The following is an 18,589-nucleotide window of genomic DNA, read 5'->3' as shown; positions in this document are numbered from 1 at the left end:
GCATAATATGCAGTTATATAATATTATTATACATAACTATTTATGGTGATAACTTCTTATCATATGTTCAGAAGGTTATGACCAAGCAGGACAGTGAAGGACAAACTATAGTTTGGAAAACAGTGGTATTTCTATGCATTGTAAGCCCTGCTGAATAGCTGATCATAGATTTGGATGAGTTATTCTCATTTTCTCTCTCTCTCTCTCTCTCTCCCTCCCTCCCCTGCCCTCTTTCTTCTCTTATTCTTCTAACAGCAGAAATTATGTTAAATTACTGGTGGACTGTGTGTTCTTTTTATCTTATGTTTATTTTATATTATGTACGTAATATCCTATTAATGCTTTTGAAAATACCAAATCAAATGTGTGTTATTGTATTTCTGTGAAAGAATATTTGAAATTTTTCAAAATGCGGTGGACTTTTATTTTACTGTCTCCTAGGGAGTTCCTGTATTGTGTAACATCTACAGAGTCCAGGTGACCCTGCTTTTGTCAAAACAGGCAATCTAGTGGTACAGAATGATCCCCTGAATTTTTTTCAGACTTTATCAGGAGGGTTAGAATGAAGCCCTAAATTCTTTATAAAGCGATCACTTCAGTAGATGGTGTACGCATGAATGCAGCGCAGGTAATTTATAGTCCTCTGGAACAGAGTGTTTCTTTTTGAGACCAACCTTCTTGCTCTGGAAGAGTTGAGGGAGACAGAGAGGTACACAGACAAAGTATTAGTGGATGTTCTGGAGTGGTTTATCCTCTGGGCTCTCTGCCTTTCCCTTTAACCCTCACCAATGCACCCTTCTCATGGTACTAAATAACAGCACTATAATATCTTGAAGAAGAAATAATTGTCAGGCATCAGGGATTCCAACTGATAGATGGAGAATATACTGAGAGATTATATTTTTGGACCTCCATAAACAGCTAGATTTGTGACATCAGTGAGAAGTTTGGTGCTAAGCAAACTAAAAGATCTGAAAGATCTTAGTAAGGGAGATTCTTAAATGGTCATAGTGTGCATTGGTACCAGCTATATGTTCAAATAGCACAGTAGTCTTGAAAACAAAATTTAGCTTGCTATCTGGAAGGTAAAGACAGTGTATTCAGTCTTTGGAATATTCTGTGTTCCTGCTCTGATGCAAAACCTTGTGCCAACAAGACAGACAATTTCAGTGATATTTGAGAAAATATTGTAATGAAGAGGAATACAGATTTATCAGGAACTCGGGAAACATATAGGTGAGGTCTGTAAATTTCATGTAAATAAATGAGAAGAAAATACTTAAACAGTAAGATGCTTTTTAAAGCAAGTTCTGGATGAAGATACGTGGAACAAAATAGCATGTGGTACAGGAGGGTCTACAATGTCAGGATTAAGTTTTAAATCCTCTGTATCCTAGGAAAAAAGTAGAAGGAACAGGTAATAAATAAGCAAACAAAGGAGTAGGAAATAGCAAAGAACATTTTACAAAGTTTCAATTACGAAATGTACATGTAAATAGATTTCAGCATATGTGTACTCCTGCATAAGCGCTACACACCTAAAGACTGTTCTCCTTGAATGACTCAATTAAATTGGGTGCATTTAAATGAGCATAGTGATAAAATAGTCATCTAGATAGGAATGTTTGATATAATAATTTCAAAGTAGATATTTCATTGTAACTTTATGGTGGATTTTACAGTTCATGACTGGCATGATATATTAAAACATAGATAAGATACTTAAGGCAACAGTTTCAGCAGTGCTATGGAATCTCTGTGGATTTAAATGTGGTATCCGAATACAAAGAGAATTACATCAGGTCTGTACTTTCTATCATGCAATGATGATAAGTAACAAAGAACATGAGACACAAAGGAGTAAGAAGCTTGCGAAGTATAGTAATAATGGGAGGCTTCAGTTAACTTCATAAATCTTGGATAAATGTCATTTCAGGGCAGAATGCTTGCTTCTGTCATATCTAAAATTTGAGTCAGTGCTTTTTTGGAGCAATCAGTCAGAAAACCTTTAAGGGAAGATGTAGCACCCAATTTAGGTCTGAATCAAGATGTACTAGAGATCATAATGGACTTAAATTTAACATCTTTATATAAGAGAAGCAGCCAGGTAATTTTTATTCCTAGAGCATTTTTAAGACAAGAAGCTGCTTAAAGGTAAATGAAAAGAAACATATAAAAGATTAACCTGGTTAACCAGGTTGATGATTCTAGATGACAAAGAGGTTGTTTAAAGTCAATGTATTTGATATTATATTGGAGTTAATGTATACCACAATTTAGCAAAAAATGCTAGAGGAGTGACAGGACAGCAAAATTCATCCAGCAGGTTAAGGAAAAGAATAAATGTAAAGTTTAAATGGTGGAAATAATTTCTGGAAAATAAGAACAGAAAACTGCATTAATTCTGGCAAGTTCAAAACAAAGTCTTAACAGACTAATTAGAGAGTTATTTTGAGGATGAACTTGTTAAAGTCATAAAAATTTATAGCAAGTTTCTCAAACATCAGGAGCTCTGCTAGAGATTTGCATTGCATACAAACACGCGAGTTTTAACATGTAACATATGTAATTTTATAACTTATATAAGTTTTCTATATTATGTGTTGTTAGATATATATCTAATTTATTGTTATAAATATACTATAGCTATATATAGCATCTATGTTTATATAGAGCATATATAATTTCTTGCTTACATGATGTATATAATTTATATATAATAGCATATAATACATTTTCTATATTGCAATATATGCTATAATGTTAGTGAAAACAACTAATGTACATAGTATTACTATGCTGAGTCTTGATTGAGCTATGCTGACCCATCAAGGGCTTTTCAACTTCAAATCTCATCTTTGTCTTTTTGATGTCTAAGTTACTTTTTTACTTCAGTGAGTACAGAATCAGATTCTTTATAAGTAAATGGACAGACCCCATTTCTAGATTTTTTTCATTCTATCTCTACTATAGGGTTTTATAGCCTAAGCTATAGAAGATCCTATTCTATGCTAGTAAGTCATGCCATTTGCTTTATAGGCAAAAGGACAACATACTTCTGAAATAATAGAATTGCAATTATTAACTGACGGATCTCATTTTGACATCTCCTGAGGCAGTTCCTGAATTCCTAAAGGCGACTAGCAACAGTATATCTGTAGTATGTCACAGAACTATTCATGCAGTACGTTACGTAGGAGATAGTTGCGCTCTCAGTATAGTTGTTGAATAACTCTGAATTTCTGCCTGCCTTTATATCTTGCAAGGCTCTCCTCTTCTTAATCTGTGTTATCACAGCTAATGAGATCTGGCTGTAATGTCATTATGTGTGTTGTATTTCTAGCACACATGTAAATCAAAGGAAAGCTACCAGACCTTCCTCTTGGTTGGAATTTTATGTAATGAATGTTATAGCTTCCCCATGGATTGTGTCGTGAACATCTGTATAGAGAATGTTTTCTTATACATACTATATATATGAATGGTAGAGAATGCTAAGCTTGCCATGGAACATAAGTTACTTGTCCCTTGGTTATTGTAGTGCAAGTTTTGAATACTATACCCGTTCTTTCTTGTGACTGGAGAATAAGCAGAGAGTCTCTGATACCAATTCTAGTACCAATTCTTTCAGAAAACACTGCAGATTCAAATTAAGACAAAAAGTGGCCTGATTATACTTCTCCCACTTGCTTATGTTTGTGAATTTTTACTCTCAATATAAATATATATTAAATATGTTACCATGAAGCGTGTATTTAAAAACAATTTCTGCTAGTATTAGGAAACTAGTTATTCAGATCAATGTAACTCCTCCATTTATCAAATTACAATAAGCAAATGGAAATATATTTAGAAGCATTAATTTTTAAGAAGAAAACAGCAGCTTATGCTCTACAAAACTCTTATATTCAAAGAATCCTGAGTTTTCCTTCCTTTCTCTGTATATAAACATACTGTCAAAGGGGTACAAATAAAACTCAGAGGAACAGATACATACAATAATAGGGAGATAATATTTACACTAACGGGAGAAATTGCTTGGAGCTTCTCCAGAAACTACTGTAGTGTTCAGTTGCTCTTATTTACAGCAAATACTATTGTTGAATTTTTTTTCCTCTTCAACCCAAAAAATCAGCTTTTTTTGATGTATTATGAAGATTTTGAGACTTTTGCATTCAATGGCAACAAATACAAGTAAATTGTTTGGAAAGAGATGAGCCAAAGGAGAAATGAGAATGAAGAAAACCAAGAATTTTTATCTTAGGGAATGATTTATGAGGTAACATTAAGAAGATAAATACATGCAGTCTGAGTAAGTGATATCTGAGATAGAGCAACAAGCTGAGCGTGAGGGTGAACACTTGCATGAAGATGAAATATATTCACAAGAAATTTAATGGCATAATGGAGTGACAATAGGCCGTGGAATTTTAGGCTGGCTATCTTTATATTTCTTAGCACATCTGTTTGATAGAATAAAAAATGATGGCATGATTTAGCAATCTCAGGGAGTTCAAGTTGGCAAATTAATGACCTGCCTTTGATGGCAGTTGAATGTTGAAGGAATTCTCTAAGTAATTCCAGAAGTTGGTTTTTTTTTTTTTTCAATTTTTACTACTATATTTCTTCCCAAATATTAAAAAACCCACCTGTTGTATATTTCCCCCTAAAAACAAAGTAGTTTTCAAAGTTATTGATACATTAAAAATAAGCTTGAATAATTTGAAAAGATTAGTATTTAATTTTAAAGCAGCAGTTTTAATTTTTAGAAAGTGTTCTATAAAATTATTTTTTCATATTCCTTTAGAGCATGGCCACAAGAGGCAGTGATAGCAAATCAACTTTCTTCTTCAAAAGATATACTGGTAGATTTTTTTATACCCTGTTTCTTGCACAAGTCTGATAAGCCCCAAAAAGACTAATCCATTTGTGCACTGAGAATTGTGATAAAGCTAGAAATTGACTTTTATGTCAGCAAGTAATTTGAACAGAAACTTACTTGGCATTTCTTTATATGCATATATTTTTTGTCATTAAGATGAAACAGGTACAAAAAAGTTTCTTTGAATTGTTTGCCTTTCTTCACTTTTTCAGTGAGATTGAAAACGATTATCTGGAGAATCTCATTCTTCAGTTTATTTCTGTAGTCAACTTTCTTGTACTTAATTATGCTTGGCCATATCCTTATAAGGCCATTTTAAAGTTTAATTTGCTGTTTGTATATGTTGAGAGATACCTGAATGGAAATTAGGATAGGTATGGAAAGTATTATTATTATTACTCTACAGTAAGCTGTAGATTCCAGATGAATGCTGTTTGGTGAACCACTGCCACGTTTTTTTGCAAGAAATACAATGGGAATCCATAAATATTCTCAGTTCTCTAGTTAAATTTCTCTCTCCTCTCTTCCTGTCCTGTCCACCCACCTGCCCCCTGACAGCATTTGGAGGTTTGTTTCTGGACATTAGCATTCTATTTATAAACATCCAGTGTTATCAAGTTTTGCAACAAGGGTCATCTTTGAAGAATAATATTTTCTCCTTAGTGTGTAATTATTCTGTTTACAGCTCTAGTTTAGTAACAATTAAAGTCAATTATACAATTGTTATTGATTCCATAAGGTTTTGGAGCAAATCTTGAGCCTCTGATGAATAAGCATCCTTGCTTAAGACAATATTTAAACATGCATTTTTAACTACTACAGTCAATAAAACTTGTGTACAGTCTTTAAGCATTGAAGAAGGAAGAACTTAATCATATGTGTAAGAGTGTTTTGAACGAGAACTTGGTAATGAGTCTTAAGAGTTTTTTTGAACAAGAACCTAGTAATGTGGTTTTCAAACCTTGGCTACAACTTCAATGTGTGTTTTACTGATTATGTAGAAGCTCATTTTTCCTTGGCCTGTTGCTATGGCATTTTCTTTAGAAGCCCTATGCTGTTACAAATGAGTACATAGCACATAAAAGAAAGAAACCTCTGGTTATTCAGGAAGAAGACAACTGCATGCCTTCAGTTTTATATATAGATTAAGAAGGTTCAGGAAGGGGGCATGAACTTTGGTTTTTGTCTTCCTGCAGAAATCTCATGTCGTAAGAGTGGAGGATATAGATTGTCTCAGGTGTTTTTATGATAGAGGATAATATCTGAGACAGAATTTAATTTTTAGTATTCTGACATACAGCGTTCTTAGTGATAGACTTAGCCCATATTAAATTTCAGTAGCACACTAGCAAAGGTCAGTTTGCTGGGTTTTTTTTTCCTTCTTACTGTTGTAGGTCATAAGTAGTCCTTTGCTCTCAGTTGTAGTTTAACTGTTCTGATACCCTTGTCATTACTGTTCAAATTTTAAATTACTATTGTAATTATTTTGGAAAAAAATCAGGAATCAAGTTCATTGCCAGATTTATAATTAGATCAAACACATTTCATTTAGTGTATTTACACTATGGTGCACCATGCACTGCTGAGGAAGTGTGGGGAAGAGTTGCTCGTAATTTATTCTACATTTTATTTCAACATAAAATACTAAACCAACTGAACCATAAGCCTTAGGTGAATAGATTTCTCTACTTGTGGTATTTACTGCTTGGATAAATTAGTTGTACATAATAACCAGCTGTCGACCTCCAGATGTAATACAGTCAAGCTGCATAAATTCTGCAGACTCAGAGTCTATGACTTTCCCTGATGTAGGGCTTGGTGGGCTGGTGTAAATAATTTCATACTGTGTAACCTAATTTTATGCCAGCTTTAACAGAATCACAGAATCATTCAGGTTGGAAAAGACCCTTGGGATCACTGAGTCCAACCATCAGCCCTACTCTACGAAGTTCTCCCCTACACCATATCCCCCAACATCTCATCTAAACAACCCTTAAACACATGCAGGGATGGTGACTCCACCCCCTCCCTGGGCAGCCTATTCCACTGTCTGACCACTCTTTCTGTGAAAATATTTTTCCTAATGTCCAATCTGAATGTCCCCTGTTGCAGTTTAAAGCCCTTTCCTCTTGTTCTGTCACTAATTACCTGTGAGAAGAGACCAGCACCAACCTCTCTACAACGTCCTTTCAGGTACTTGTAGAGAGTGATGAGGTCTCCCCTCAGCCTTCTCTTCCTCAAACTGAACAGTCCCAGCTCCTTCAATTGGTCCTCATATGATTTGTTCTTCAGGCCCTTCACCAGCTTTGTTGCCCTCCTCTGCACTTGTTCCAGCACCTCAATATCTCTCTTGTATTGAGGTGCTAGTAATTTAATGAAAAGCATGTGTACTGGGTTTGTGTGGTGGGGTTTTGCTAGCATGGGAGGGGCTACAGGGGTGGCTCCTGTGAGAATCTGCTAGAGGCTTCCCAGTGTCCAAGTAGGACCTGCCTCTGGCCAAGGCTGAGCCAATCAGCAACAGTGGCTGTGCCTCTGTGATAACATATTTCAGAAGGGAAAAAACCTGCTGGGGAACCTGCAGTGGAGAGAGGAGTGGCATGTGAGAGAAGCAGCTTTGCAGACACCAAGGTCAGTGAAGAAGGAGGGAGAGGAGGTGCTCTAGGCGCCAGAGCAGAGACTCCCCTGCAGCCCATGGTGAGGTGACAGGCTGTGCCCCTGCAGCCCATGGGGGTCACCGGTGAAGGAGATGCCGACCTGCAGCCTGTGGAGAACCCCATGCCAGAGCAGGTGGCTGCGCCTGAAGGAGGCTGGGACTCCCTGGGAAGACCACGCTGGAGCAGTCTGTTCCTGAAGGGCTGCACCCCGTGGGAGGGACCCATGCTGGAGCAGTTGGTGAAGAACTGCAGCCAGTGGGAAGGACTCACATGGGAGAAGTTCACAGAGGACTGTCTCCCATGGGAGGGACCCCACGCTGGAGAAGGTGAAGAGTGTGAGGAGTCCTGCGCCTGAGGAGGAGGGAGCAGCAGAGACAACGGGTGATGAACTCACCACAACCCCCATTCCCTGTCCCCATGTGCCGCTGGCAGGGAGGAGGTAAAGAAATTGGGACCAAAGCTGAGCCTGGGAAGAAAGGAGGGGTGAGGGGAAGGTGTTTTTAAGATCTGGTTTTGTCTTTCGTTATCTTACTCTGATTTGATGGGTAACAAATTAAATTGATAAGTCGAGTCCGTTTTGCCCATGACCCTAACTGGTGAGTGATCTCTCCCTGTCCTTGTCTTGACCGACAAACATGTTGTATTTTCTCTTCCCCAGCCATCTGCGGGGGGGAGGAATGAGCAAGCAGCCACATGGTGCTTAGTTGCTGGCAGGGCCTAAACCACAACAGCATGGTTTATTAGCAAAGTCTGATTACAGTGAAACTGCCGGAGCTCTACTTTTTGAGAACATGGATGCAGAAGAAACCAGAGAATGTGAAATTTCAACTACAGTACTTGCAGAAAATGACAGAAAATTAATGACTGAATGAAAAGTCCTCACTTCTAATAACATGCTTAGCTGTAATGCAAATATTACAGTACTGGTAATACAATCTGGGTTTTTTTTCTCCCTTTAATTTTGTTGCTAAGGGTAATGATGGAGTAAGGTCTTTAAGAGCCTGAGCTGCTCACTAATTTCATTGAAGCTGATGAATAAATTGGATAGTGTAACTGACCATCGAAACCCATTTTATTCTCTAATGGGAAAGTTTCAAAAGCCTGTTAGAAGTTTGAAGGCTGTTGATGGGTAGAAGGAAGGAGAGAGGATGAAACATGGCAGGAAAACCTTGAACTCCCTGGAGCATTGTAAGAAAGCAAAATGAGAAAATAAGCAACGTACTTTATCAGATCTTTGGACTACTACATTTTTTTCTCTTTAACAAAAGGTGATCATATTATGAGAGAGAAATCAGTTTGAGACATGTACATCTTCCCAATTTAGGCATATCAGGTTGCAGCTCACCCAGCAAATAGGAAACAAATGTTGCAGACTGATATATTAAATGGGCTTCAATGTCCTCTAATTCTTTACCAGTGAAAACGAGATCACCAGCTCAAATCAGTAAATAAAATGAAAGATAAATTTCAACAGCTAGGTTTACATAAATGGTGTAACAACAACTTGAAAGCAGGCAAAAGATAAATACATAAATATTTTTAAAAAGTCATTAACACCAGCCCCCCAGCCTATGCAATCATCTGAGAGAAAAAAAGACATGTACGTACTGTTCATAAGAAGCTACCTGTAAATTGAGTAACTGGAAACTAATAGCCACTGCAGGACTAAGATTTGGATTCAGAAGTCACTGGAATATAAACACGTCATTTGAATACTTCAAGCAGATTATTTCCAAACATGTCTTTTCATATTTTGGAATATCTTTGCTTTAGTACGTCAACCTGGATTTAATGGGATGTGAAAACATTGTTTAAAAAAGGAAAGTGCTATGGAATTTTGGACAAACTAAACAACAGAGTTCTTTTTCTCAAGTCTCATAGCTTATGTTCATCATTGTATTGCTATGCTCAGTTTTATCAGTAGCTGAGACAAGGCTTCATGATCTACAGTTCTGCCTTTGACTGTAGTTTAGGTAGCTGAATTGGTCATCTTTATGTCAATTCAAAAGATAACCTGATGAAAGCGGCAAACCATTTTTTGGAGTAAAATGCTGAGTTAAATTTGTTATATAATTAAACAATGTGATCTTTTAAATCAATAACCACCTTTGATAGGTACATGACAAATCAAAGTGTAATTTTGAATACTTCGGACTAAGTCAGATTTTCTTTGGTTGCTGGTTTTCACTTATCAGAGGAAGAAGAACTCTCTGATGAAATATATAAATTGAGGTTTGAAAGAATTGATTCCAAATATTACTATTGTTGTTTTTTCATGTGATAACAATAACTTACAAAATGACTTACTAAACAATGTTATGTTAGATAACTTTTTTTCAGTCTTACACTAAAACAGAAATATGGCTCTATAAAGAAAAAATACTGCAAAGACCTCAACCCTTTATGTTATTTCATTTGTTTCCATGAGTAATTCCAGCAGAAAATCTAAGTCAAACTGCTCCCGATAAAATTCACTATTTCTGTTCTAACTAAAATAAATCAGAATCTACAAGCCAGTGGGTACTTCTAAACCAAAATCAGTTATGGATTTGATTAGCTCTCCCCTATTTATGAGGGTGCGATACAATATAGTTTTCCGAATTAACATGTATATTCCCTATTTTCAAGTACTTGTACTTTCAGACTCTGCCATGCTGAATTGGAAGTATCAGTTTAAACTTTAAATAACATATCAGAAAAAAATTTGTAGGATTTGGAGGAAATATGAAGTTGACTTTTATGAAGCCAATACTTCTTAATTTTATTTTATATAGTAGCGTGGAAAAAAAAAAAAAAAGCAAGGCTAAAGGCAGGTAAAAAAACCTCACTGAGTACAATTTTGAACATAAGTAGTTTTGCTGACAGGTACAGATTTCATTAATCAGGTTCAGTTTACTTAATCAGTTTGAAGAAAACATTTTCAATCCATACTGAATATTTGCCAAAGTGTAAGAATGAGGAAACTCAAGTGACTTTTTTCATGGGTGAGCCACTAAAGCCTGTTGAAGGGAAGAGGTTTCAGACACTGGAGGATATGGTGGGCAAGAGAGTCATAACACAAATTTGGGAGCCTACGCTTCATGTAGAGAAACTGTGTGACTGTAGCAAGGACCAGTGCCAGATAGCCAGGCTTCAGAAGGGATGGGAAGTGTTTTCTAGGGACTGGAATAGACTAGGCAGAATTTTCTGCCACCTAAAAAAATCATTTCATTGTGTGGAAAAAAGTTGTGTCTTCACAAGCTAGGATATAGTAGGCAGGAGGTGATTTGTGTGCTAACATTTCTAGTTCCATCTTTGTAGGTGTTTTGAGTTCTCTATATTGAAAACATTTCTAGTTTTTATTTAAAATAAAACAAGCTTTTCTGCATTAAAAAAACTCTCAGATATTTTGATGGATTTTACTGTGGAGGGAAGATCTAGGTATTTCCACTGGAAGACTGTGAGCAATTCAAGGTTTAATCAGAAACGGTTAGACACCTAGCTTCATAACATTTTTTTTTTTGTCTATCCCCTACTTACCTTTCTACACCTTTAAGCACCTAATAACTTTTATGAAGCTATCCACTGGAAGATTTTTAGAAAGTATACCAAACTACTAAAAGCTGACATGCAATACTGTCCTTTCTTACTATTTCATGTGCTAGGCAGCTTGATACCATTCTTGTCATTTTTTCACCACTCTGCTTTAGTGTAGCTCTTTTCTCCTCACATAACTTTCACAGGTTGATGTAAAGGTGCCTTCCATTGACTTTATTTCAAAAGCAAGTTCTCTGAAATCTGAACAGGTCAAAAATCTCTTAGTATGTCATTTATGGGTTTGTATCTTTGCTCTAGCAGAGGATTTTTAGGATTTGACATCGTCCATGTTGTCCCCCCTCCCAGTTCTTCTACAAACCCACTTTTCAGATGTTATTGTTCATGTAATGAGTAATTAATTATCAGGATTTTCATCTCTTTCAGACCTGATGTAGTCTATTTTGGACCCGACTCTTCATTTAGTCATGTAGTTTTTTGGGCTTCTCTTCCTTCCTCCACTCTGACTCCTTCCATATTTTTGATTTCCCACCCACTTCTTACAAAGAAGGTTTATCTTATATACAACAAATTTTATCTTGAATTCTGCTTAGGCTTTACTTTAAAACATCAGTTAAATACCCTTATTAAAAAACTAATTACCATATGACCTGCTAGTACTGAATAAAAGGCTGCCAAAGACATTTGTCCTCACCTTGTGCTTCAAGATTTCTTTTACTTGTTAAAATCATATTAAATATTTCTTACAGTTGAAAATAATCACGTTGAATCTATTATTTTCTTCCTAAGTAATCAAGTTAAGATCAAGATATGTTCATTCATCTTCATGTCTTGGCCATTTAAAATTTATTTCTATTTTTCAAATCTTTCTATAGTCTTTGTTGTAGAGATAAATAAGGAATTAATTTCTGATTTTTAACAGTGCTTGCCATAATATGCTGTAACGTCTCCAGGTTCACAGAGGAAGGGGCTTGCTTATGAATCCAATTTCTCTCAAATATTTAACGCATTACCCTTTGTAGTTTGCTCTGTAGTTTTTCTATAGAGGTCATGTTCAAGCCTGACCTTTCAGCACTATGAAGTAAGACATGAGCATTAATTCCAAAGGGTTGCCAATCGATGTGGTATGAAATATTGCAGAAAAGAAATTACTGTATGCATTTTAGAAATCTCTTTAAAATACTGTAGCCTATGCTTTTATTGTAAATCCAGTTGATATCAGCTAGCTGTAGCCATGCAGTGGCTACATTGCAGAAGTGAAGCAGAATTAGTATTTTTTATGATAGCCTGTATGGATTATAAGTATGAAACTGCGTGAATTCTGAGACACCTGAACTCAAAACCAAAGATAACCCAATGCTGGAAGAATGTAACCAGAGTGCAGTATAAGGATTAATTTTTAGTATAGGCTCTAGATTTATTGATACCTTCTATATATTTTAATGCTTCATGGAATTTAAATGTTTGTCTTCAAATCTTTCATCAAATCTGACATAAAAATGCATTAATTAAGACTGCTTAACAGAATGTCAAGTCCACTGGGGAAAAAAACAGATCATTGTCTTGTTCCTTTTACTTCTGACTTCACCCAACTGCCTATCATGAGGTTTCAGGTTATTTCATCATATTACAGTAGTAGAAAGTAAGTGCCAGTTAAGCAGGACCGTTTTGCCAAAGTTTACCATAAAAATAACAATAGAAAGAAAGTCTCTGCTGTAAATCCCTCATAGCAGGAAGCCAGATAAGCATCAAAATTTTACCATGCCGGTGCAATGCTTGTTAAAACATTTTAATATAATTTAATAAACACGCATCTAATTGTATTCTTCTGCTGTTTTCCTTGTGCCAGCACAGATACTCATCTGTCCCTACAATGAGTCAGTACAGGAATCTAAACCAGTAGAAAATTACCTTATGAAAAACAGCTGATCAAGCGGAATACCCTTCTTCTGGTTTAACTCTGTCTTCTGGACATTCACCATGCTAACACACAAAGTGCACTGGGCTAGGGTTAAGGGCTGGAGCACAGAACTGTTTACTCAGAATGTAACAGCATGAAGGAAAATAAGTAAGGTGCAAAGGAAACCTGCTTGTCAAAAATTCAAATCACTGAATGGGAAATTGGTTTAAAGCAATACTACGAGAAAAGTCCATGTTTTACCTATTTCTTAAATTCATACACACACATATGCATAAAGATACACAGTTACAGATAGAGAGAACAAACTGGTTCTGTGTTTTTGTGTTTCATAATAAATTTTTCATTAGGATATAGTCATATCCTATGAGTGAGAATTATTTCTTAATGCCAAGGTTTATGGACAGTAAGGCAAGGGTTGGTGGTTGAATAGTTTGAGCTTCTTTGTTAGTGTTAAAACGCCATGGTATTTAAACTTGGCCTTCAATACTGCCAACAACACCTGACAAATGAGTTAGTTACATTTAAAACACTGCCAAGCTTCTGACTCACTCCAAAAACAGGCCATCGTCATCCTTTAAGAAAGTGAATGAGGCAGTTATAAACATTTGACAGTTCAGAGTATTTTTGAATGGGGAAGATGAGAGGGAGGTGGAAGTAAAATACTGTTCATCATAACAGTTTTTTAATTGGACCATATTTTTTAGCATTACTAATAGTATATGATGCAAATTGGTAACTATTAAAATGTTAATAGTGTGAGGGAGAACTACAAACAAAATATTATTTCTGTTTAATTCTGCAGGTGTGCCAGGAGTGTTAAGGCCAATAGACCTATGTGATTTTGATGCAGAAATTCGTTTCAAAGATACTGAATTACAGGATTTTGTTGTGTGATCTATATGGGGTTTTTTGCAGATTAAATTGTAGATATATATTTGGGATTTGTGCAGGAGTATCTGTACCACTTTTTTCTCACAATATAGGTGATTTCTGTGTAAATTGGTCTTCATTTTAGAAAAGCACAATGAGGAATTTATCAGCGTAGTCCTACTTATTCCAGCTACTGTTTGTAATCAGAATAGGCATGTAAGTTATTCCCAAGTAGAATTAATATGTGGTTTGACTGTCAAACAGAACAGCCAGTGCTTTTTTATGCCAATTTTAAATAATTAATGAACTCCAAGAACGGGAAGAAGATTCCATCGTGACATAACTGACTTAAACTAATAACTTTTACTTTGGGCTGAAGACAATACTAATGTTCTGATCCACTATATATCTGCAATTATTCTGTAATACTAGACATGGGTTATATTATACATGGATGGCCTTCATTTTTCTAACAGACTTAGTTACTCAGCTGAGAGAGAGATCTCGGGAGCAAAGACTATTTTTCTAATGGTATTGGTCTCCAAGAGAAAAATGCAAAGCATTGTCCATGTTTCAAATGTAGAACTCTTTGTTTCTTCAACACAGTAGTAGCCAAGATTTATGATAGTAGTATAGTGTTGCAATGCTATTGATTAAACTATGCTTTCCACACACAGAAGTCTTAAAGCAAGAGTATTTATGGTGGTAGGGCATGATGAATGATAAATAACAGCCCATATTTCACACACTATTTTAAACTTGCATGCTCAGAATGTAAGACAAATCATCAGTGCTTAGCACTGTTTTTGGTTTCTCAAACATTTGGATCAGATTTGCAGTGAATCAGGAGCTTCTCATAAGAAGCAGGTTCTGGCTCTCTAAGAGGAGGAGAGGAGACAGCTGTGACCATTGCCTCTGCAAACTCCACAGACACTTGCACAGATTCTCTTGATACCTTGAACCTCCTACTCTGACTGTGTATGCACAACATAACCAAAACATTGAATGGGCAAAACAGTAGATATTTCCATCCTCTTCGTATATGATCACCAGTATTGAAAAGTGCTAAGTATACTCTATTTCTTGCAGAAGCGGCCAGTATCTGAAATGTAAAATACCTGCTTGTCATATAAAACTGTTGAACTGATGAATAAATGATGGTACTTGTATACCTCCACCTATATAATTAGACAGCCACTTCACATACCCCTGTATTTCTGTTACAGAACAAGAGCAGAAGATGTGCTGGCAAATAATAATACTGAGGAAGTGAAGAAGTGTATTTGACACAAGTCTCAAAAAATGTCCTGTAGTGCACCTTCTCTCTAAAGCACAGGAGGTATTCTCTCCCCACAACATGCATACTTCCTAGGGAAATATGTCCTCAATTTGGCAACTGAATTTTTCTCTAGTTTGTAACAGTGGGCTGCATGTGTCAGAAATGACGGGTAGGTTGACAGTGGTTTGTATGCAGTATCTTATTATATGCACTACAACACTGCTAGGTCCCTTGAGTTTATGGCTGCTTCTTTCCTGTTTGGGCCCATTTTTACCTATTTTTTGGATTATTTTGTTTTTAATTAGGCTTGTTAATACCTGCTATGTCAATGTTTTGGTTTTGCATTTGTGTCTCAAAATTTGTTTTGCTACAGTAAATTAGTTATCTTTTACTGTCCTTTTGTAAAGTAAACTATTTCTTGAGATTTTACCACAAGTTCCATAATGTTTTTTTGAGGGTCTTTTTTTTGTCTTCAACCATAATATGTTATGAATAGATGCGAACATTAATAAGATTGTTACAATTTCACTTGAAATGAAAGTAGAGAGCCCTTAGATTATCTAGGTAACTTGTTCAGTGCATGTCTATAATTCACTTGTAATTTTGATTGATTCTAGTGGGACTGACTGCTTACCTGCGTTTTGAAAAAGTTCATAGCCCATAGTAGTGTAGTTTCACTGTTAGAGCTAGCTAGATTAAGTTGATCTATTTGTATGAATTGCTGTAGTTTGCAGCACATATATGAGTAAGATTTCCTTTAGAGATCCTCATTAACTTTTGAAAAGATGAAAACTGTTGTGTGCTTAATTCTCTTTGGAAAACTGCTTTTCGTAATTTACAAATTTAACATTTGGACATGATATGATTCCCTTGTAATTCTGTATAAGATAGAGGGGCTCCAGAAGCATTTGATGTACCAGTCACAGCACGAGTGTCCTTACAGAAGCTTACTAATATAGCTTTCATTACTAACTTGAAATTAAAGTTATTGTTCTAAATTTTTTGCACATACTATTTGTCCTTTCTGACATTTTTTATGAGTTGGTGCAAAACTGCGTAGCAGTTCGCATGCACACATAACTGTGCATACCAGAAGAATAAATTATATGTAATTATATATATGACAATATGATAATAAGTAATCGGTGAGCCTGAAGCTGCTCTGTATTAAACATTCCCTGTGTTTCTTCCTTCTAAGGAATCTGCCTCAGTTACTTGCTTTTTAAATATATATTTTATAAAAATCTAGATTCATAACTGATGTTCTTTCCTAGGTGCCAAGTAGCAAGCATAAAACTTCTCCAGAGCTCTCATACAAAGCTATGCCAATTCTTTGTGTTCCACACTCCTCTCTGTTCCTAGCTATCCTTGTGTGGACTCATATCGATTAACCTAATATGTCACTGTTTCAATCTAAGGCATTATGTCTTCATGTAATAAGGGACTATTGATTCTTTTTCCCAGTCTAATGAAACAACACAGATGAAAAAATATTGTCCCTGTTTCACAATACTTAAAATTGTGTTAGAGATGGATTTCAGTAAGCAGCTGACCAAAAGCACGAAGCAAGTAATGAAAACCTACGTTAAGAGGGAAAAAACAAACTTTTCCAAAAAGACAAGATACACAGAAAATATTTGTAAGAAATTATTTAACCCTATGTATTATCAAAGCCAAAAATCCCTTTTAGCACATTTTCTTGTCTTACAGGTTCTGGTCAGCAGATACTAGTAAAGGTGTCTTATGTGTTAGTGAAATGAAACTAGTGACATATAATACGAGTGCATAAAAAGTTAACTCAATAGAAGTCAACAGTATTCCTTGTATTTCTAAAGTCAAGCTAGAATTGAAAATACGAGTTGACTTTTTTCTTTGCATTATGCATTTAATATAACTCAAGGAAATTTCCCTTCATTTCAGTCTGATATTGGACAAGGTTGGGAAGTTCCTATCTACCTAAGCTACCCTTCTACTTTATGAATACAATAGTCTTTTATTAGTGTAGCATAGCATTGTGTTAATTGCAAACTATAAGGTGACAGTTCAACAGAAAATTGGGCCTTGTATAGATAAAAACAGGGAACATTTTAATTTTCTAGAGCAGTGGTTCTCAACCTGTGGTTTGCAGACCCCTGGGGGGCCACAATGTTGTCACAGGGGGTACGCGAAGGCTTAAAGAAGGGGTGGGGAACTTCCAGCCTGGAAACATTTGGTCTGGCTCGCAGCAAGTGCTGTGCCTCCTTTTCCCACAGCCCCCTCCCCTCAATACTCCTCTCATACTCAAGCCCCCCCCACCCTGACACGCTACTATATTCGGTGCTATGGTTGTTTTAACTAGGCAGTTTTTCTCTTAAAGAAATTTTCTTAACCCAGTGGCCCTCTTTAGAGCCACAACGGGCCTGATGTCTGTTCCTCCAAGTGGTGACCCTGGACCCGTAAACAAAAATATATGGTGACTGCACACAGACAAACAAGGGGGGAGGTGAGAAGAATTGTAAAAACTTTTCATCAAATTTTAATGTAAAAATTGGAATCAAAATCAGAATTAGTATGTTAAAATACCATAAAATGGGCCATTTGAGCAAGAAGAGTGTTGATGCTATTATTTTAAATTCATATGGAATCATTGCAATACAGATATTGTAATAAGGGTGTGTGCATTAACAGTGTAACTTATTTCCCCTTCTCTCCAAATTTGAAGACCCTTCATGAGAAAACTGAAATACATATTTGATGCAGTCTAGTGCTTTAAATCTTGAATTAAGTCTTGGTGGTCCATGGCCACAAAAGGTATTTAAAAGGGGTCCGTGGTGAAGGAAAGGTTGAGAACCTCTGTCCTAGACAATATAGCTTGTCAGATTTTCTTTTGAAATCTTTACTCTTTTGTTGGTCAAAAAATCAGTTACTATTATTACCATCACTATTATATTTTTTACTGCATTCATTAATCATTCACACATTTATGTTTTTCTTATGGGAAGTATGAAACAAATTTAACATTATTGGCAGTTACCAGAGTTTAATGAAAAGCCAAAATCCTTGATGTTGTGACTAAATTCCAAATAAATATTCAATATATTTCATATGGCCTAGATATAGTCATAATGTGAGTGGAAAAGAATGAGATTTTAATCCAGGTGTATAGCTTATTGCAGGCAGTGGTGATTGTGATTTTCCCCTGGCAAATCCATGCCTAATATACTAATGGTCATCAAATCCTTACAGAGTTTGCAATTTCAGTAATTAAAGTGATGATACTCCTTATTGTGGAACTTTTTTTTCAGGCTTCTAATACATATTTAGTAAACTGTTTCTTCTAGGCCTGTTCTGTTAGATTCTTATTTGAGTTTCAACATTTCAGCAAGTAAGCACATCCTCCAAGGACCATCTATGGCACTTCAGTCACTTTTTAAAAACACTGTATCACACTTATTATGTTCATCAGAAAG

The sequence above is a fragment of the Strix uralensis genome, chromosome 8, assembly GCF_047716275.1.
Source record: "Strix uralensis isolate ZFMK-TIS-50842 chromosome 8, bStrUra1, whole genome shotgun sequence".
In the NCBI taxonomy this organism is placed as follows: Eukaryota; Metazoa; Chordata; class Aves; order Strigiformes; family Strigidae; genus Strix; species Strix uralensis.
Note: the sequence above shows the minus strand (reverse complement) of the source record.